The sequence below is a fragment of the Rattus norvegicus genome, chromosome 4, assembly GCF_036323735.1.
Source record: "Rattus norvegicus strain BN/NHsdMcwi chromosome 4, GRCr8, whole genome shotgun sequence".
Lineage (NCBI taxonomy): Eukaryota > Metazoa > Chordata > Mammalia > Rodentia > Muridae > Rattus > Rattus norvegicus.
The window spans coordinates 6,292,464-6,315,263 of NC_086022.1; the positions used below are offsets into that span (position 1 = coordinate 6,292,464).

General features: G+C 45.2%; 1 pseudogene; it reads right to left on the bottom strand.

The window, feature by feature from the left end:
* Nucleotides 1-4,789: 4,789 nt before the first annotated feature.
* On the bottom strand, nucleotides 4,790-22,493 carry LOC134486701 (small ribosomal subunit protein uS19-like; annotated as a pseudogene).
* Nucleotides 22,494-22,800: the final 307 nt, after the last annotated feature.

The window sequence follows — 22,800 nt, forward strand, 5'->3', positions numbered from 1 at the left end:
CTAGGTCTGGGCAGGGCACCCGGACAGGAACCCTGAGGTTTTCTAGGGCAGTGCACTGAGGTACTGGGCACACAGGCACACAGCCTTCCACAGGAAAGCCCTGCTCCCAGCCTGCCAACTGCTCTCTTCAGGGTTTGAACGAGTCCGCAGGGAATTTTTGTTCATTTCTTATGCTGGGGCTGTTAGATGGCTGCTTTGGACAAGCAAAACTGTCTGTTACTTCCCTGTGTCCTCCTTCCTGCATCCTCTCTTCTGTGTCATCTACCTTCCATTTTGTGTCCTGTGTTCATCTCCCATGCACCTCCCTATGTCCTTCATCCTGCGTCTTCTGTTCTGTGTTTACCTTGCATCCTCCCTCCTGTGCTCTGTTTCATCTACCCTGCGTCTTGCACCTTGTGTCCTGCATTGTCCTTCTAGCCCATGTCTTATATTGTCCACCACAGATCCTGTATCCTTAATCCCCCATGCTGCATCTTGCTTCCTCCCTCTTCCTTCCCGCATCCAGAGGTCTCCATTCTCCTTCCTGTGTCCTGCAGCAAAAGTACCGGGGGCGTCCGGGGGCGTCCGGGGGCGTCTGGGGGCGTCCGGGGGCGTTTGGGGGCGTCTGGGGGCGTTCGGGGGCGTCCGGGGGCGTTTTGAGGCCGGCACATCCTCTCTGTGGGACTTGCCCTGCTCCAGTCTACACTCTTAGCTAGCTGAGTGAAGGACTTTGCTGCTTACAGCTCTTGGGTCCTCCCTGTATGAGAACATTCACTGGCTGGGCTACTCCATGCCACTTGGCCAGGGTGGGGCTGGCAGCTGAGCTAGCACTGCCCTTTTTTTTTTACACCCTTGAAGATAGGAGCAACCTGGCCAACTACTCAGCTTTGGTGTCTGTCTACATTGAGCTCAATGGTCCCTGCCTCATGGGGCGAGGTTCCTTGAGTCATTTCTGCCCCACCCAGAGCTTGGCCTAGGACCTCTATGCCTGGAAATGTGTGCCTCCTGATGTACTTTGCACCTCTCATCTTTCCCAGACTGCACTGTGAATGGACACCTGACCCTGGAAGCTCTACTCTTCTCCCAGTCCTTCACTAGCTCTCTGGATTACCTGAATAATTCCCAGAGGCATTTCCAAGGCCACCTTCCCCTCCACCTTCCTCTCTCTCACATACTCAGTCCTAAGTAGTGAAATTTTTGGTTTCTTTAAAAAAAATCCAGTTATGTTATGTGAATGTTTGTGTTTTAATCCCAGGTGTGGGATGAGCCGCTGCTTCACAGAAGGTGATTATGATTTGCTTCATGCACTAGCAGGGGTGTGGTTTTTACCAGCTGCAGAGAGTTTAATAATGGGGATTCTGGAAGGGAACACATTGCTAGAGTTCAGAGAGGGGCAGAGAGGCTGCTTCTGACCCCTGCTACTCCTGGTTGTTGCTCTTGTGGTTTGACAAGAGGTTGGAGCTACCCTGACATGACAAAGATTGGACTTGCCCCAAGGAACTCAATGTCCCTAATTAGCAGGAAGTAGTCTTAAGAGGTCTATGCCCCCTTTCTCCTCTAACCTTCTTTCTCTCCTACCTAGTGGTGGAAGAATTAGGGTGGAATAAAGGTTGGAAGGAAGAAGTATAAGAACCCAATAAGCCAATACCTATGCTTGCCAATCTCCTCCCTTGGGTGCCCACCCAGACTCCACCACTGACACCTGATGGAATCCGGAACTTGTAAGAGACTCAGCAGTCAAACATTCCCTCTTACAGGATTTAGTCTTAGTACAAGACACAAATTCAGAAATAACATCAGTCCATTAGGCTGGCCAAGGCTGATATACAGATAGCTAATGTAAACAGATAGTGCATAGCATATGCCGTCTATATACCTGTAGCGTTTATGATCATCGACAAGCATGGTGGGACCTGAAAGCTAAGCCACCAAAGCCTTTCTGGGTTTCAGAGCAAGCCCTGTGCCTGATGGGACCCCAAGCTGGTGAGGAAGGTTAGTCTTAAAGAGAAAGCAGACAGCCTGAGAGGGGTGCCACAAACAGGCTAACAAGTGACAACTACATTCAAGGGATCAAGGGAAATGTAGTTTATATTCAAGCCCACATGGGGTGTGTTTTGTACTATGGAATCTTCCCTACCTATCTGAAGTTTGGGCCTGGGCAAAATTCCTATTGCTACGTTTGGTAGCCTCCAAGGACATGAGAGGTTGCAGCAGCAAGGTTGATTGGGATAATAAGCTGTGAGGACCTTGGGCTGGGATTGTGGAGTCTTCTCCCTCCTGCTCTATATCCTCTAATAGAAGACAGGTGAGGAGCCTCAGGAAGTGACAGACATAAGGGAGGCCAAGAAAGTCAAGCCCAAGGTTTTTGAGGAGACTTGGTGTGAAAAAGTACAGAGCAAAACAAGATGAACAGGTTCGGGACCCAGGGACCAGGGCAGCTCAGCACTATTGAACAGGTTCCAAACATCCTAGTTCCTGTTTCCTCCTCAGAATCCTGCAGTGTGTCAGGATTCTGGAGACCAAGACTGCCAGGAACTTTGCCGGAAGCTCTGCCAGGACACAACCGTCTTATTCTCCTTGCCTGGAACCAAGGTGAAGAAATGTAAGGTGGAGCTGCTACTGGCCTTCCTTTTGGCCTCTATTTCCTTTTACCTCTGTGGCAAATATGGTTAATTCTCCCTCTCTCTCTTGGGATAGTCTACGTAGCCTTGGCAGTCTCCTAACTCAAGAGAGATCTGCCTTCTTTTGCCTCAGGAGTGCTGGGATTAAAGATGTGTGCCACCATGCCTGTCTTACCTGTTGTAGACCAGGGTAGCCTTGAACTCATAGAGATCTGCCTGCACTGATCATCCAGACACTGGGGTGCTGGACCACGTCCATCCCACCACAGGGCTTGGACACTTGGGGAGGTGGAACGCAAGGGAAGTTTGACTGCGCTTAGCCCATGCTGTTGCTGCAGGGGTGGGTGCCAGGCTGTAGGGAAGCTCTAACACACCACTCTGCCGGTGGGAAAGCGCAGTCTAAGACAAGGGGAAAGCTGGAGCTGGTTCTGGGGTCCCTGGGTCTTCGATGAGGCCGGGGCTGTGGGGTTTTCAGACTCTTGGACATCTAGGCACCACCAGGAGTTGTGAAAGAGCTAAGAACGGAGTTGGGGACCCTCGGGCTGGAGGCAGAGTCCAGCCTGGGGGGTAGGGGGTGAAAGTGGGGGATGGGAGCGGGATGGCAGCTCTGGCTTGTCCCAGCAGTGTTGTCCTTTGCTGGTATGGTTGTGTCTGGGAACGCAGAGAGGCAGGCCTTCTACAGGATAATCAAGCTGATGTTCTGTAGTTGAATGGCTTCTCTGTGGTTTCACATGGTGGATCTTGATAAGAGAGACAGTCCATGGTTCTAGATAGGTTATTGGTTGTCCATGTGGAAAATAGATGTATAAGGTACAGTATAATGTACACACTTCTCAGGGTGGACCTGAGATTAAATACCGTTTGCAGGGAGGAATGTCCAGGAAAGGAAGGCTAAGGCCTCTGACCCTCTAGGTACATCTTTAGCTTGGAGAACTACATAACCATAGGGCATGTTTCTTCTATGTGAGGAGTGTGGCACATGCTCCAGGCCAGGAATCTGGCAGGGATGGTGGAACCACCTAAGTCTCTGCCCACGAGTCTCTGGGTCTTTACCAAGCTACCTGGTATGGTTTTACGTCCCATACGGGGATTAAAGGTATGTGCCACGACCTGTGGTTATGTCTGGTTCTTGAGAGGCCTGTTTAGTTGTTTCTTGACCCTTGTTTCACTGAGGCCCCACTTGGGTAAGGTGGTCTTCCCACCCAGCATGGACCGCAGCCTCAGTCCTGAGGCTGGCATCACTCACTTTTCATCGTTTAAACTTTCAGTTGTTCTTCTCTTTATAAAAGGAGTATTTGGGGAAGACAAGGTGATTCAGGGAGAAAAAACATTGGCTGTCAGGATTGATAACCTGAGTTAATCTCTGGGACCTGTATAAACTGATGACATGATCTCTCTCTCTCTCTCTCTCTCTCTCTCTCTCTCTCTCTCTCTGTCTGTGTGTGTGTGTGTGTGTGTGTGTGTGTGTGTGTGTGTGTGTGTGTGCGCACAGAGCCCATGGAGGTAAGAAGAGGGCATCAGACACCTTACTTTGTGGGTTCTGGGAACTGAACTTGAGTCCTCTGACAGAGCAGCAGCCAGTGCTCTCAACAGCCGAGCCATCTCTGCAACCCCAAGGGGAAGGTTTTTTTATTGTAGATACGTGAGAGAAAACAGCCAAAAAAGTCTGAAAGAGTCCAGAGCAGAGAGAGATGTGGACTGAACATGGTCAGCAAACTGGACCTGGCCAGGACTCTTGGTGAGAGGAGAGAATAGCAGGGATAGAGAACAGAGAGAAGTGAGAGAAGCAGGAGAGGAGAGCAGAGAGAGCACATTTCGAACAACAGGAGTGTGGGCAGTTGAGGTTGGAAAGCCTGTGAGCTGGACAGGGGAGCAGAGGAGGTATAGCCAGGCAGAATGCTTGCTCTTCCTGGATTCTGAAATGTGCTTTGATATGCTGATAAGACACTGTATGCCCATCTGTCAGAGGTAAGGAACATTATTCTTTTTGGCAAAGGGGAACCAGTTTCACAAGTTCCTGAATGCTGGCTTTTATCTAACCACCAGAAATCCTCCAATAGTCCAGGTTGAGCTCAGAAATGTCCTTTCTGGATATTTGGACTGCCTTTGGGAAATTGGAGTTTCCTTTGGACCCAACAGAACCCATATGGTAGGAGAGAATTGGCTTTGAAAGATGTCTTCTGGGCTGGAGAGATGGCTCAGCGGTTAAGAGTACCCGACTACTCTTCCAGAGGTCCTGAGTTCAATTCCCAGCAACCACATGGTGGCTCACAACCATCTGTAAAGAGATCCGATGCCCTCTTCTGGTGTATCTGAAGACAGCTACAGTGTACTTATATATAATAAATGAATAAATCTTAAAAAAAAAAAAAAGAAAGATGTCTTCTGACCTCCACCTGAACATGCATGGGTGGCTGGAGTAGCCTCCTAGCTTTCTGCATGCCAGCTCTCATTATCCTATACAACAGCTCTATCCTCATGTCCAGCTTCGAGTCTAAGACTCACATAATCCCACGGAGGGGATGAGAGGAACTCTGATGTCCTTTCTTGGGTCTGTTGAGAGGGCAGAGTGGGGCTCTTTGGGTTGTGTTCTAGCCACACTCAGGGGACATGGAGAAGGTTCCCTGGCTTTGAGAACTCTGTGGGCTCCCCTGGTGGTTCCTGCCCTTACCCTCTTTGTGGTGAGGTCTGGCTGGCTACCCATCATACTGGCTACCTTCTCTGACTGTCCCGTCTGCAGCCTTAGGCATACTGTCCTTTGTGAAGAGGGAAGTGCCTGTGAGTGCTGAGAAAAGTTAGAGGGCAGAAGAAAACAAGACATTAGGAGGAAGAAAAGTCCCTCATCAGGAGCTAAGCAAAAATTCCAGCACAATTAACAGCTGTTCTAAGCCCTGGTCCCAGCTGCAAACTGAAACCTTAGAGGCTTCAGGTTAACAAATTATAATTCCATTGAAGGCGTGATGGAAAGTGGGTGGTGGATGGGGGGCACAGGAGGCTGGAGGGTGAGGAGGAGGAAGAGGAAGAGGAAGAGAAGAGATTACCTTATCGACTCTGAGATGTACACTGGCCATTTAAAGTGTGTGTGCTATGATAAGTCCGTTTGCAGGTGTTCAGTGTTCAGAGCCAAGGCCTGCACGTGGGGATACTTTTCCACTGCTCCCTTGGAAAGCATATGCTGCTGCTGGTGCTCTGGGCATTTTGCTTTCTCTTGTGTGCCTATGTTGTATTAGCCCTCATGCTTGAAACTGCATTAAAATTTCTCTAATAAAACTTCAGCTCAGCCCACTGACCAGATGATCTTGTCAACATTGAAGCCTTTAACTCTGGTCAGACCTGAGTCAAAGTCCCTAAAACCATGGTTCCTACTGCTCTGGCTAGATGTGTATTGATGTAGATACCACCGCCCTCATCCCTCACAAGTTCTAGTTCTGTCTTTACCCCGAAGTAGCTCTGTATCTGTTTTATGGTCTCACACAGACTGGGCTACCCTCAAATTCACTACGTAGCTCAGGATGACCCTGAGCTCTGCTGACTAACCCTCTATTTTCCAAGTGCTGATGGGTGTACACCACCATGCTGACATTCGAAGCTTCTTTTAAGAATCGTAGACATTGGGGTGAGCTGGCTACTGGTAAGGCAGTTAAGATGTTTGCCACTAAGCCTGACCACTTGAGTTTGATTCTCTGGGCTTACAGAATGATGGAAGAGAAGAACCAGCTCTAGCAAGTTGTCCTTTGACCTCCATGTACACAGTGTGTACTCACAGAAAGAAAACCAGTATGTATAAAAATAAAAGGACATGTAGCTTGCAAATTCTTCTGTGTCACCTCAGGCTTCCCTTCCTTGGGACATTTCCGTTTTCATGATGGTGTGCATGTGCATACATGTGTGTGTAGTATTAACACAGAACCCAGAGCCCTGCTCACCCAAGGCATGTATCATTAAGCCAAATCCTGTTGACCTATTTTCCTGCCCTAAAACAATGGAATTTTTAAAAAACATTTTAATCTTATGTGTGTTTTGCCTGTGTGCTGGTTAGTCTTATGCCAGTTTGACACACAAAAGAGGGAACCAGAATTAAGAAATGCCTCCATAAGATTCAGCTGTAAAGCATTTTTTTTAGATTTATTTATTATATATGAGTACACTGTAGCTGTCCTCAGACACACCAGAAAAGGGCATCAGATCCCATTACAGATGGTTGTGAACCACCGTGTGGTTGCTGGAATTTGGACTCAGAATCTCTGGAAGGGCAGTCAGTGCTCTTAACCACTGAGTCATCTCTCCAGCCCATGTAAGGCATTTTCTTAACTAGTTATTGATGTGGGAGGGCCCAGCCCACGGTGTGTGGTTCCATCCCTGGGCTGGTGGTCCTTGATTCTATAAGAAAGCAGGCTGAGCAAGAAAGGGGACACAAACCAGTAAGCAGCACCCTTCCATCAGCTCCCATCTCCAGAATACTTCCCAGCTTGAGTTCCTGTCCTGACTTCCTTCAATGATATACAATGATACTGGAGTGTGAGTCAAAATAAACCCTTTCCTTCCCTCCCCAGCTTGCTTTTTGGTTTTGGTTTTTCTTTTTTTTTATAACAGTCCAGTCTTGCTTCATGGCTTGAAGGTTATGGAGAACTTGCCTAGGCCTAGGTCCATGACCTCTGGTTTGATCTCCACTGGGTTGAAGGCCTCGCTGTTGTACATACCCATCAAGCTACCTACTATCTCAGGCAAGATGGTCATGTCTCTCAGGCTGGTCTTCACCACCTCCCAGCTTCTCCATGGGTGGCGCCTTCTTCGCTTTTCTCAGGTCATGTTTCAGGCGCTGCTCATGGTGGGTACAGTATAACTGCCTCAGCTGCTCACAGGTCACGTCTAGCAGTTGGTCCAGGTCCATGCTGTGGTAGTGAATTTATGGGAGGTCTGTTTCTTCTGCTGCTCCACTTCAACCATCTTGGTGGCTACTCTGGTCTTGGGTCTTGGTGTTTCTTTGCAGCAACAGAAACTCTGATTAAGGCAGTCTGTTTGTATGTCTGTATACCAGCGCATGCCTAGTACTCATGGAGACCAGGAGAACATATTGGATCCCCTGGAACTGGAGGTATAGACTATTGGTAAGCTGCTGTGTAGGTGCTGGGAATTGAACTCAGGCTGTCTGGAAGATCAAGAAGAGCCATTATGCTGAGCTATTTCTTCAGCTCACAAATATGATTTAAAAATCAGCTTTATCAAGATATAACAATTCAGAAGTATATGGTTTTGGGTGCACAAGATGACTTTGCATATAAAGGTGCTTGCTTCCAAGGCTGATGTCCCACGTTTGATTCCTAGGAACCACATAATAGAAAGAGAAAACAGATTCTGGAAAATTGTTCCTTGACCTCCCAAGTGAACCCTGAAGACCCCCCACAACCAGTGCCCCACATATACATAATCAATAAATAAGATGTAATAAAAGTAATAAAATAAAATATACTTTTTTTGGGGGGGGGGCTGGAGCTATGGTTCAGTTGGTACAATACCTACCTGTGAGGAAAGCCTAGGTTTGACCCCCAACACCACATAAACTGGCTATGGTGGCACACACTTGAAATTCCAGCACAGGGGAGGTTGAGAAATGAGGAGTAGAGATTATTCTTGATTACACAGTGAGCTTGAAGCTAGCCTACTGTACATAAAACCTTGTCTCAAAAATGAATAAATACATACATAAAAATAAAAAAGTGTGGGCTGTAGATGGCTCAGTGGTTAAGAACACTTGGTGCATTTGCAGAAGAACTAGGTTCAGTTCTCAGTACTTATATGTTGGCTCACAAGCTTCTAATAACTCCCATTCTAGATGATGGAGTGCCCTTGTCTGGCCTCCACAGACACTAAGTATACACACAATGCACATATACACATACAAGAAGACTCATACACATTAAAAAATGATATATAATGTTAGAGACAGAATCTCAGTGTATAACCCTGGCTGGCTGGGGAACTCATCATGTAGGCCATGCTGACTTTGAACTTACAGAGATTTGTCTACCTACCTATGTCTTCCAAGTGCTGGGATTAAAAGCATATATCACCATATTTAGCAAAGTAAATATTTTTCTTCAAAAAGGATCTAAAGATGGCTCAGTGGTTAAGAGTACTCAATGCTTGGGGCTGGGGATTTAGCTCAGTGGTAGAGCGCTTACCTAGGAAGCGCAAGGCCCTGGGTTTGGTCCCCAGCTCCGAAAAAAAAAAAAGAACCAAAAAAAAAAAAAAAAGAGTACTCAATGCTATTCCAAGTCTGGTTCTAGCACCCAACTGGCAGCTAAAAACCATTTGTAACTCAATTTTAGAGGATCCAGTGCCACTTTCTGGCCTCCATAGACACTATATACATGTTCAGAAACAGACACATGCAGACAAAACACCCATGCACATACAAAATAAAAATAAATCTTAAAAACAATAGAGATGGTGAAATGGATCTTGCTTCTTACTAGGCCTGACAACTTGAGTTCCGTTCCTGGGGTCCATCAGGGGTGGAGAGAACCAATTCCTGAAATTTGTCCCTTGACTTCCACAACTGTATCCACATACATCACACACTTACTAAATAAATGAATAAAGGTAATTTAAGAAATTTTAAAGGACTGCCAGGTGTAGTGGTAAATGACTTTGATCCCAGTACTTAGGAAGCAGAGGCAGGCCGATCTGGTCCAGTAATTGTCCCGTGCTGTCTCGCCAGGAAGAAAACACGCGGGGACATACGAATCCTTGCTGCAGCCAAAACTTTTATTTTTGAGAAATAAAAGAGAAGCCCCGCGCGCCCGCATGGCACGGCTTATATATACCCTAGCGTGGCGTATCCACACCTGATTGGTCGCTTACCCATGATCTCATTAGGCACGCCCCGGACTGGGCAAAGACCTGGCACGAAGGCACTCTTGCACATGCGCACACAGTTAACTTCCTGAAAGGAAGTTGGCTGGCGCGGCGGAGGCCAGTGCCATCTTGTAATGGCGAAAGCTATCCTGGCCTTCCACGTGGGGCGCAGTGGAAGCCAGCGCCATCTTGTGGTGACAAATATTATAGCGGCCCTCTACATCTCCCCCTTATTATTTTTTTTTATAACAAATCATGATCACCCTATCGTGTGCAATGAGGAAACCTCAGCGATGTGGAAGGGCTGATCAAAGGAATCATTGAGTCTCTCTCATCCCAGTGCAATGGATCCACAGATCCATGGGGTGCAAGAGCAGAGAGTTCAGATACTGACTAATTTTAGAAGATAGATAACCAAATTTCAGGGGAGGCCCCTTGTTCAATGGCCACAAGTGCTTGAGTGATAACGGCCTTGTCATGTTTCTGTTGAGATCTGAGTTTGCAAACCAACCATAGCATGAACACTAATCCACAGCATAGGGCTGCACCAAACAGAGCCACTCCCGATAAGTAGTGGGCACCTCATTTGGTCCTCCTCAGCTGTTACCACCAAGGGCCATAGTCAAGCCGCTCCTATAATAAAATTTAGAATTCCCAATTGTTAGCAACTACTCCAGAAAGTTCACCCACTGTGTTTGTCTAACAATAGATTGGGGGAGGATAACTCCAGACCCTGCAGACACAATGTCTGCAGCAGTAATGGCTGCTACAATAGCAGTGAAAATAACAAGGTCTTTTCCAGGACAGTTCAGGATCAGTCATTTTTCTCTGGAACAACCAGCAGACAATGGAACCATTTCTGAGATCTGTACAACCAGGGCAGAGTTCCCCAGTCCACAGCAGCTTTACGCAGGTGGCATTCCTGTGAAGCTACAGTCTGTAAAATGACCAGTTAAGGCAGCAAGAGTCACCAGGGAAATGAGGGGGGCAGCAACGGCTAGAGTCCAGTCTTCTCTAGCAAGCAGCAGTGTACAGAGGGTCAGAGAGCGGGCCATAGTGGGATGGGACACACGCAGTGGTAACACTGACTGCAGCAACGTCAAAATCTGATGACAAAGGATGAGGGGGAATCTTCTATCTTCCTCTCGGGGCAGAGGAATGACTCTGGGGACCCGAACCAGGAGAGCTGAATCTTTATGTAACCAGGATCAGCAAGTCTCAGCAACCACCTCTGGAAGCTGGCACACTCTTGTAGCATCCTGTAGAAAAAAACACAAACATTCCCTCTTCCCCATATAAAATATCTGGACAGGATCATGTCAATATGTGGATCTCTCTATTTCACCTAGGCAGAAGTATGCCTAGTTGTAAGGTGCCATAAACTTTGGCATCCAAATTTTAAAATTGAAATAAAAGGAGCATTATTTAGCATACAGGGATAACTCCCCCTTTTTATTTATTAAGATACAGTAAAGATATTATTTATTAAGGTAAGTCCTCGAGGATTAAATTGAGGACACTGAGCACTTGTATTTATAAATTGACTTGTATACCAAATTATTGTCTCCAGCATTATTGTTTTGGATATATAAAGAATGAGATTTTTTGACTAATTGTTCCTATGTAAGGCCTACAATCTGTCTGGTATCATTGTCCTCCCTTGTTAAGGAGCCTAGGCAATCCAGTTTGAGTTCTTAAATGGTCTATTAAGGAACAGTACTTAGTGCTCTTAACCACTAAGCCATTTCTCTAGCACCTCACAAACTTTATTTACCTAAACATAAGCATTAATTAGAAATGTCAAATCCTGTAAATATTGTCCAATTTCAGTCTTACTAGAAATCCCAGAGCTGGCAGGGCGAGGCTGAGAATTTAAAGTAAGCAAATGGAGTCTTCTTCTTTTTATATTAACTCTATTACCATTTTCAAAGTTAGGTATGAGCCTAAGGTTTAATTTAGTTGTCTGAGCCAGAGCACTGAAAGGACAGTGAGTTGTCAGACATTCACACTGAAATCACTCATTGATTTCAAGTAGAAAACCTGTCTCTAATAAAGCATTAAGTAATTGAAATCAATTGTAAACCACAAGCCACACATTGGCTATCAGTATGTGAATTGAAAGCTTGATTTAAAAACAGTGGCTAAACCACGGAAACTAATAATCTGTGTTGAAGCAACAGAAACTCAAGAGAATAAACAAGTGATCCAATCATATATGTAGCCTTTTCATTAGATGAACCACCTATAAATACACTAAGCGCATTTCCTATGGGTTGTATGCACAAATGTACAGGAAGTACAAAAGCATGTAAAGAGTAAAATTATCAATTTTGCCTGAAAAATTTGTATATGTAATAGGCCAAATATCAGTATTTTGTAATAACCGACTTACTGTTGTTTGGAATAAGATATGTTTTACCAGGTTTCTTTTTAAAATACTTCCATGACTCTACCCTACAATTCTGTATTAACACAACTGAAGCTTTTTCTCCAATGTGGATAACAAACAAGGACCTAAGTCCTCTGGTAAGGTGAGGTACTTAGCCAATTAACATATCCTTAGAAGCTTAAAATTAGTTTCAAATATTCTTTTCTGGAGTAGTGCAACAGCTACTCCCCAAATATTAAAGCTCATTTTGAGAGCAGAAGTTTGTAGTAAAAATTTCCATGCACACTGAAAGATTCAAAGTTCTAACTCCTTACATTGAAGAAGCAACAAAATCACTTTATGGGCTCTCTAAAATTATAAGCAAGCTCACGAAATGAAAACTCAAAATCAATCCTCTAAATCTATCTTGAAATGGTGGTTGAAGTAAGTAAACAAGCTGCAATGCTCCCACAAGTTCTAAAACCTCATCGATCCTTTGTAAATCCTGTAACAATCTCTGCCTGTTTGATTTTTCTTAATTACAAATAAGTTTGAGTTAGTCAATGTAACAATGGCAATCCTTAATCACAATCTTTAAGTTCTCCTTGTAACACCAGAGCACAGCCACAATTTTGGAAAGTCACCTGAGTTCTGAGTACTGACTAGGCAGCTGTTCTTGGGGCAGTGGAATTAGCATCAAAATACAGATAGCTTCAGGGCAAACCACAATTATGGAAAGTAAAACTCAACCTCCAACAAAAAATCTAGTCTCAAAATCCAGTCTCCAGTCTATCCTTCATGTTACAAAGTTTGACTGCCAATTCCTACATATGAACGCACGATGGTGTAGTCTCCAGTACCTCAACAAAGAGACATTGTCCTACATTCTTCTAGAAGCCTGCTTTCTAGAGTAAGAATTCCATAAAAATATTATCTCAATTTAGACCTGTTTCCCTAGGTTGGCTCATGCCACATGTTGTCTAGAATGACTCTATCCAAATTACCAGCTTTATGTCAACTTTCTGTTACCAATATTATACCCTTTTTAACCATATCCAATAACTTAAAAGCCAACAATCTATGACCAAGGCAAGTAGAGCATATTTATACATTTAAAACCAATCAGAAACAAAATTGAAGTGGCTACACATATCTTTAATATTTAGACCAAACACCATTTTTACCTTTTTAGCTATGATTTTAAGAGAAGCACCTTGTCACCTGTTGAGTCTAATAATCACAGTCAAAGATTTTTCTAAGATTAACAGCCATCAGTTTTATTACCATAGAAGCTGTGAAGCTCCTGGTGCCTTTAGGATCGGCTAGTATAAACATTTAGCCACCCCCTGGGGAGCTTGCCCAGAGGACTTAGGCTTCTAGTTACAGATGTAGGCTCTAAAACCCAATTGAAACTGTTTTTTATTTATTGTTCCCTTCTTGAAGCGAGTTAAAACCAAGTCAAGGTGTGAACGACCAGCAGATAAAGTTTTTACCATTTTTTCTTTTGAACATGAAACATAAAATATTTAAACGAGAAGCAAGAACCACAGACATAAACTGACAGACATGGGGATAGCTTGGTGCACCAAGGACAGACAATAGACAAAGAGGGAAAAAACCAGATGGTGTCAGCAGAGAGGGAGGATTTTCCCTTTCACGGTGACTATCCACTCGAGTGGAGTCGATATGGACGATGGATTGTCTCAATTCCTGGACTAGTCCATCAACGTGTTGAAACCAAATTCCTGTAAGATACTGAGATATATTATCTGAGCAGCACGACTGACATTCGCCAATGGTATGGAAGTGAAACACAGTCCTGAGTATTTCCACTCACAACCCAATTACATTAACTCCATCAAGCTGTGCATGGGCATTGAGATGTCCTTTTGTTTGATTCTCCTGAATAAATTTTCAGGCGGTCTGCCTCTATCAAGTCTAATCAGTATGACTCTGCAAAGCTTCCAGAGCCTAATCACACCTTTTACAAGCACAAAGACAAAGTTTTTCTCCCAAAATACTGTGTTCCTTTTATCTCCTCCCTTTTTCTCTCCCGGGGCGTTTTTTCCCCACTCTTTCGCCTCCGCATTGGAGGGGACTGTCTTCTTGTTACCTTTCCTTGAGCTCTTTAATTTTTTACTCAACCCTGTTTCTGACACGCCACCTTGCCCTTCCTCCCGCGCTCTTTGCTTTGCTGTTACAGCTGGGCGGCTCCCATGCGACCTCTGACGCTGCCTGACGGTAACTAGAAACTCAAAGGCCAATAGAGAAAGCCCGAGGGCTGTCAAAACGATAATAAAGGCTTCTGCCGCATCTAGCAAAGGAGTGAGGTGGAACAAATCAAGGCTAAACATTGTCTCTCAGAGTCTCACCCGAGTCCCGCAGCTTCTGGACCCTTTCCGTGAACGGAGGCTCTCCTTGGCGCCCGCGATGGTGAGGCGTTTTTCCCGGGTTCTCGGCACCAAATGTCCCGCGCGCGACCTTGCCAGCAAGAAAACACGTGGGGACATACGAATCCTTGCTGCAGCCAAAACTTTTATTTGAATCTTAAGGAGAAGCCCCGCGCGCCCGCATGGCACGGCTTATATATACCCTAGCGCGGCGCATCCACACCTGATTGGTCGCTTACCCATGATCTCATTAGGCACGCCCCGGACTGGACAAAGACCTGGCACGAAGGCACTCTTGCACATGCGCACACAGTTAACTTCCTGAAAGGAAGTTGGCTGGCGCGGCGGAGGCCAGTGCCATCTTGTAATGGCGAAAGCTATCCTGGCCTTCCACGTGGGGCGCAGTGGAAGCCAGCGCCATCTTGTGGTGACAAATGTTATAGTGGCCCTCTACAAGTAATGAGTTCTAGGATAGCCGGAGCTACAGAATGAGACTCTGACTTTTTGTGTGTTTGTATTTTAAGAATGGGTTTCACTGTGTAACAGCCCTGGATGTGCTGGACTCATCTGGCCTTTAACTTACAGAGATCTGCCTAACCTGGCTTCTAGCATGCCTGGATTAATGGCTTACCTTACTAAGATCTTATCTTTAAACAAAAGGGGGTGGGGGAAGCCAGTGAGATGGCTTATTGTTAAGGTTCTGACTTCAAAGAGTGATAAGCGGAGCTGGATCCCAGAATCCCACAAGGTGGCAGGAAAGAAGTGACCTCCATAAGTTCTCTGACAGCCACATGCACATAAATTTCGTTCCCATTAATCAATATAAATAAAACTTCAAAAAGTAAACAATTTTTATGTTTGGTAATATTCATAATGTCATACAACCAGAACTACTACTGAATCCCAGAACATTCTCTCGATTGTCATTTCTTGTCTCTGACAGTCCTGTAACCACCTACCCTCATCTTCTCTATGAGCCTGCCCAACCTGCTTATCTTACTGAAGGGAAGCAGCCAGGATTTGTTGGTTAGCACCATTGCTTTCCACTTAGTGCCATCCTACTGCCTCACCTGGAGAATTCTCTAACGCTGCTGAGAACATCAGTGTGCTCTCTGGTGTGGATGCAAGTTCCCATTTCTGGCCTGGAGAGCTGCTTAGGCTTACATTCCTACCATCTGGTGGTCACCGAGAGATGAAGATACACAGGAAGATGAGCTTACTCATCCTGTGAATAGATTAAAATGCCATGATTCATCAGTTGCTGCTAAGCAGTAGCTGGGTAGGGGCTGCAGGGGCCTCTTGGAGAGTGGTCATTGTGTCTGTCAAGCTGTAGAATCTTATTGACCACTAAGTGGTGCACGATCCCTGTTTAGTCTGATCCTAACTGACCTTGGCCACTAGGTGGCACAATCCCCATTTAGATAGAGTTTGCAAGCAGTGGGTGGTTTAGGAAGGATCCTTGGTGCATGGACCCACTCCTTGTACTCATCTGTGCAGGTCAGAACTGCTGATACGCTTTGGGAATGGGTGGAAAACAGCACCCATCAGTGGGAACATGAATGCATGTACATCTTACTTTGAAAAGAACTCAGCAGAGCCTTTCTTTAAATTTGTTGTGTCAATGTGTGTGCGGGTGAGCACATGCCACGACCTGCAGATGGATTCTCTCCTGCTGCCTTGTAGGATCCTGGGATCCAACACAGTGGGGAAAGACTGCTTACAAGCATCTGAGCAATCTAGAGGGCTTAGCAAAGCCATTCATCTTTGAATAGGGCAATCACTCACCGAATATTTCTAAGCACTTACTGTGCTTAGTATTCTATGTGTTGAGAACTTGGCAATGTATGAAATAGACACAATAATAAAACTTATACTAGTGAGAGGAGGAAGAAGTGAAACCTTGTCTTGAAAAAAGAAGTGAAGGAAGATGGACCTGTTAGATAGGAAACAAACAACAAAACCCTCCAAAGAACTGTGGGGTTTCCTGTTTCTTTTCAACTGGAGTCTGTTGAGTCTGTTGTTCTAAGTTTCAAGCATCTCTCACTTCAGCCTCCCGAGAAGCTGGGTGTCTGTCACACCCAGAGAGTGCACAGCTGGCAGGAATGTTATAGGCACCACCAGAACTGCCACAGCAGAGGAGGTTGAAGTCAAATTAAGACCATGCTTGAGGTCAGGGCACACACCTTTGATCTCAGCACTTGGGAAATAGAAGTGGGTAGATCTCTGAGTTTTAGTCCAGCCTGGTCTAGATAGTGAGTTCCAGGACAGGGCTATGTATTGAGACCTTGTCTCAAACAAACAAACAAACAAACAAACAAAACTGGCCACTCAAGCACTCAGTGCCACTGTATGCTTCAGTTCTGGCTGAGACAGAAGACATCAAGAAGATTTCCATACCCACACCCACCACACCCCCAAAAAGAGGATTTCCCAGACTAGTTACGGCAAGAACAGAGGACAGAGCCCTTTGCCTCTTGTAGCTCCAGGACAGGACAGGGTCATCAGGGTCGTTAAAGAACAGTAACACAACAATGTGGGGATTGAAGATTGTGATGATGAATCTAGGTGACTGGATTAGTAGAACACAACTTTTGTGAGGATGTGGGAGCCCTTTAGGATGCAGGGTTCTGACCATAAATGGATTAAAGCTTGGATGGACTCCTAACGTAATTGAGGGGTGGGGACAGAAATGAGCTCCGGTTCAAAGAAGGGGTCACTGGAAGCACATCCTCAGCAATCCTTTCCTGGCACTTTGCTGGCTCTCCTGAGTTCTTCATGGCAGCATATTCTACAATAATTCTCTGCCAATCTGCATGGTGGCAAGCAACAACAGGCTGAACTCTTTATGAGCTAGAACAAATCCCTCTTTCCCTTGATTTGGGCAGGGATTTGTTCACAGCAATAAGAAAGGGAACTTATATGGAAGGCAGGGATGGCCCAGTATACAAGTCAGCATAGAGCTGAGAAGCTACCTAGAACACCAGGAGGGCTGAGCACCTGTGTGTTGCTGCCTAAGGAGCAGCAGAGGCCATGAGAGACTGCCTGGCAATGTCTCAGAAACCCTGGAGGGCATCTGACATGGTAGGTGACTGGTTCAGTGTGTGATGGCAGCAGTCATACTGGAAGCCTACTGTAGTGCCTCAGTTGGAAAATTTGGCAACACTACTTTAGAAGGTCTTAGTACTGCAAAGATCTTCTTTCTTCTTTTTGAGATGGGGTCTTGCCATGTTGCCTAGGTTGGGTTCCAACTTCTAGGTACAAATAACTGCTTCAGCCTCCCCAGGTATGTACCACCACATCCAGCTTAGAAAGCAATTTGTTTCCCAGAAATGACCTGGGTAGGATTATGAAGGATTAAAAACTACATGTTGGGAAACTAACCCCTCCCCTCAGTCTGTTTGGCTCCTTTGTCTCCAAGCTTGGAAACGAGTTTTCATGTCCTAGATGTCACATGCTTTGGTTTTAAGATGGCCACATCTTAAGCTCTATGAAGGAGATTGTGTTTGGTGGAAGGAACTTTGGGTATGTAATTGAAGATTTTGATATGAGATCATTCTGGATTATGTGGGTGGGAGATCTAATTCTAGTAGATACCTGTCTTCCTAAGAGTGAGGCCAGGTGCCACCCCTCTACTGGGCAGGGATGGAGAACTGTCAGGCTGATCAACTCAGCTGCCATCTAGGGCTTAGAAATGGCCCACTCCAATGTCTACTCCATCTGTGAACTGCTAGAGCATGAAAAGAAGCCGGTATAACAGAACCAAAGCAGCAGGATTTCTATGATACAGGGCATCCAGCAGGATATCCAAGAGGAGTCCTGGTGAGGATCCAGTATTAGTAGCATAACAGAAACCAGAGGCCATGAACCAGACCAATGCCTTATCCCAATGAATATTTGTACATACTAGACAAGTACATGACCGCTTCGATGATGAGATGGTTTGTTGTTATTTTTTGTTTATTTTTGTATATTTTGCCACCCTCACCCCTTTGGGGAGGAGGTTGCAAGGGCAGAGGAGAGAGAGATGAGTGAGATTGGGGTGCATGATATGGATTTCACAAAGAATCAATACAAAGTTAAGAGAGGGGGCAGGCATGAAGATGTGTATGTCTGTCACCATAGTTTATAGGAAGACAGGTACAGGAGATCTCAGTCTCCCTCCCCCCCAACACACAAATGGAAACAGGTATTGGGGTGATTTGGCCTCTCAAATCAAGGTAAATAGTAGCCACAAGAAGCTGACAAAATGCGGACTCTTCTCAGAGCCACAGAGAATGGATTGTGGCCTACTGACACCTAGGCCTCCAGCTTCTTAATCTCTGAAAGTATGAAAGAATAAATTTCTTTCTTTTGAGATAATCTCTAGTAGGTTAAGCTAACTTTGAACTCACTGTGTGGCTGTGGATGCTCTTGAACTGCTCCTCTTCACCTCCAGAGGGCTCAAGTTTATATAGTGCTGGAGATCACACATGCTAGACAAGTACTCTATCTACCAACTAAACAATACTGCCTTTACTGTTGTTTGAGACAAGTATATGTAGTCTCAGCTGTCCTGGAACTATGTAGACTAGGTGGCTTGGGACTCACAGAAATCCACTTGCTTCTGCCTCCCAAGTGCTGGGATTAAACATCAGAGTGTGAATTCTGGTGAGATATTTTCCCCACATTTCAAAAAATACAACATGCCCTGGCCCTGCTGCCTGAGGTTCTCATATTCTGAGCACTAGAATATGACATACTCTCCAACCTTGATGCTCAATGTATAGCCCTTTGCTACTGGGCTATTCTAGTAGGATTTGCAGCTTTACAAGGTGAGGTCTGTAGGAGGCAGGTTTCTGGGGGAATATCTCCAGGGATGAACCAAGTCCTTGGGCCCTTTTTCGCTATACTTTCTGTCTGCAATTCAGTGAATAGCCTCTTCTGCACACTAGTGCTGCCATAAAGTTCCACCCAAGGCCACAAGGACAAGCAATCATGGGCTAAACCCACTGAAACTGTGACCACATTTTCTTCCTACCTCACGCTGAGTGTGGGGCCTCTGGAGGGCATGGACCCCTGCAGCAGTTCTGCTGTGCCAAGACAGCCAGGAGGAACGTGCTGCTTGAATTCACCACCCATTTCAAGAAGGCTACTTTTTGTAACAGTAGCTGTCACTCACTTTGGACTGGAGGACCTAATGACTTCTGGGATGTTGGCCTCTATCATCAGGTGGCCACAGATACTTACTGCATTCTTTTATGGTCTCCTCTTTTGTTTGCCCAGCCCAGGTCAGTAGAGATCAGGAAAGTGAGGCAGGAATTTTACCTGAAGTGCCTCACACTCGTATTAGAGTTCAGTTTCCTGGATGGAAGACATTTGCTAATTACTGACCAGCAGAGGATGGTTACTTTTATAGGTCCTGCCTATAATATAATCCTGTAATTCTGGAACTGGGCAGGTAATGTGTGTGCAGACCTGGGGAATCATCTCTGAACCATAGTATAAACTAGCCTTTTAAGAACAAAAATAGGGCTGGGGAGATGGCTCAGAGATTAAGAGCACAGACTGCTCTTCCAGAGGTTCTGAGTTCAATTCCCAGCAACCACATGGTGGCTCACAACCATCTGTAATGGAATCTGATGCCCTCTTCTGGTGTGTCTGTGGATGGCTATAGTGTAGTCATATTTAAAAAAAGGCAGGAATGCACAGGAGGTAAAGGCACTTTTGCCAAGTCTGACAACCTGAGTTCAAACTCTGGGACCTATATGGTAGAAGTGTTAGGTTTCCAACCCTGGACCAGTCATGTTTTCCCTTTTCTTTTTCTTTCATTTTTTTTCATTCAAGAAGAGAACTGATTCCTGCAAGTTGTTCTCGGATCTCTATACAGGGCTGCATTACATATGTCACACACATATATAGGAAACAGGTAAATGAATTATAATAATAATAAAACGGACAAAAATACTCAGGCATGGTAAGTTACACCTGTAAACACAACCCTTGAGATTGTGAGGCAGGAGGATTGTGAGTTTGGGGCCAGTCTTAACTGTTTCAAACTAGAAAGGGCTGGGGGGGGTATAGCTAGCTCAGTGGTAGGGTACTTGCCCACCATAACTAAGGTTCTGTGCTTTAGTCCCAGCACTGCAAGAAAAAAAAGCAAACAAGGCTGTTCAGATGGTTCAGTAGGTAAGTGCTTCCCACATGGCCTAATAATCTGAATTTGATCCTTGGAACCCAAATAAAGGTGGAAGAATTGACTTCAAGAAGTCGTCCTGACCCTCCCCCCCAATATATGCAGCATATCACACATACACTGGACGGCTCAGTGGTGACGAGCCTTGGCTGCTCTTCCAGAGGACTTGGGTTGGGTTCCAGCACCCACAAGGAGGCACACAGCTGTCTTATACTCCAGTCTACACCCTCATATGGATTATATTCAGACAAGCAAGAGAAAACCAGAAAGACCCAGATAGGAAAAACATAAAATTTCCTATTTCTAGACAATATGATCCTGAACTTAAAGAACCTTGAAGATTTTCAATAGACTTATTTCTGACAGACATGAAATAATAGCATGTACACACACACACACACACACACACACACACACACATACACACACACCCATGAAAATCAACAGGCTCTCATCTCACTTCTACAAAAAAACTTGGGTATGATGGCAATACCCGGTACCTTAGCATTCTGGAGATAGGAGAACTGCGTTCAAAGCCACCCTGGGGTACACTTTGGAACTCTGTCTCTAACAGACCAAACCAAAGCCAAATAAATACATTTTTAAAAAATGCTAAAACAGAGAAGACAACACAAAGAAGGAAGACATTCCAGGAGTTCTGTGCAGATGGCCTTATCCCCAAACACAGTCTGTAAGTTCAATGCAGTCTCCATGGAATTTCCTGTGATGTTTTCCACAGAGACAGGGAGAAATACCTAAAATTAATTTGGAAGTACGAAGACTCAGAACTGCCATGGCAGCTTTTCCTATAGAGCTCAATGCTGTAGGTGACATACCACACATTCAGGATTATACTGCAGCCACAGTAACAAAGCAGCACCTTAATGGCACAAACACAGATGCTGAGAGGTGGCTCAATTGTTAAGAACTCCTCTTGGTATTGCAGAGGACGCAGATTTAGTTCCATGTACCCACATGGTGGATAACAACTTATAACTCCAGTTTTCAGAGCTCCAGCAACCTCTTATGGCCTCCATGGGCACTAAATGCACAGAATACAAGGGCATACAGAAAGACAAAAGATTCATATACATTAAAAAAAAAAAACCAATCACAACAGAAGCAGAAGTATAGACCAACAAAACAGAACAAAGGACCTGGGGACCTATCCGCACAACTCCAACCACCTAACTTCTGACAACAGTGTCAGTGTCAGCATTAATGATAAGGCAAAATGAGAAGTGTCTTCACACCTTAATGCCAGCACTCAGGAGGTAGAGGTAGGCAGATCTCTGAGTTCAAGGCCAGCCTGGTCTACAATTGGTAAGTTCCAGGAGAGCCAAGGCTATACAGAAAAACCCTGCTTAGAAAAACAAAAAACAAAACAATAACAAAAACAAAAGAAAAAAAAAGAAATGCAAGAGTATTTTCAACAAATAGGTGGAAGTTCACATGTAGAATATGTTCATAATTCTCACACCTGTACACAAATAAATTAAAAATAGATTGGTTTTAACCTAACTCTTGCAACTCTGAAAATCTTAGTGGACAACCCTTCAAGATAATAGGCAGAAGCAAACCTGGTATGGTGTTGCAAGACTTTAATTCTAACAATGGGGAGGCAGAGGCAGAAGGATCTCTGTGTAGCCAAGGCTAGGTAGAGAGGTCCTGTCTTAAGAAAAGAATTTTTGAAAGGGACAAAAAATTGCAAAGATTGGCAAATGGGATTACATAAAATTAAAAACCTCCTCTACAGCAAAGGAAACAATCACCAGACTGAAGATACCACACAGAATGTGACAATCTTTGCCACTTATACATAAGACAGGGTATTAATATCTAGAACCCACAAACACCACAAACATCCTGAACAACAGGATAAATGAACAGACAGCTCTCAAAAGGAGAAATACAAACATGTACAAATTCAGAGGGATGCAAGCCTGATCAGAGGGATGCAAGCCTGATCAGAGGGATGCAAGCCTGATCAGAGGGATGCAAGCCTGATCAGAGGGATGCAAGCCTGATCAGAGGGATGCAAGCCTGATCAGAGGGATGCAAGCCTGATCAGAGGGATGCAAGCCTGATCAGAGGGATGCAAGCCTGGTCAGAGGGATGCAAGGCTGGTCAGAGGGATGCAAGGCTGGATCAGAGGGATGCAAGCCTGATCAGAGGGATGCAAGCCTGATCAGAGGGATGCAAGCCTGATCAGAGGGATGCAAGCCTGATCAGAGGGATGCAAGCCTGATCAGAGGGATGCAAGCCTGATCAGAGGGATGCAAGCCTGATCAGAGGGGTGCAAGGCTGGCTCAGAGGGATGCAAGGCTGATCAGAGGGATGCAAGCCTGGATCAGAGGGGTGCAAGCCTGATCAGAGGGATGCAAGGCTGGTCAGAGGGATGCAAGCCTGGAT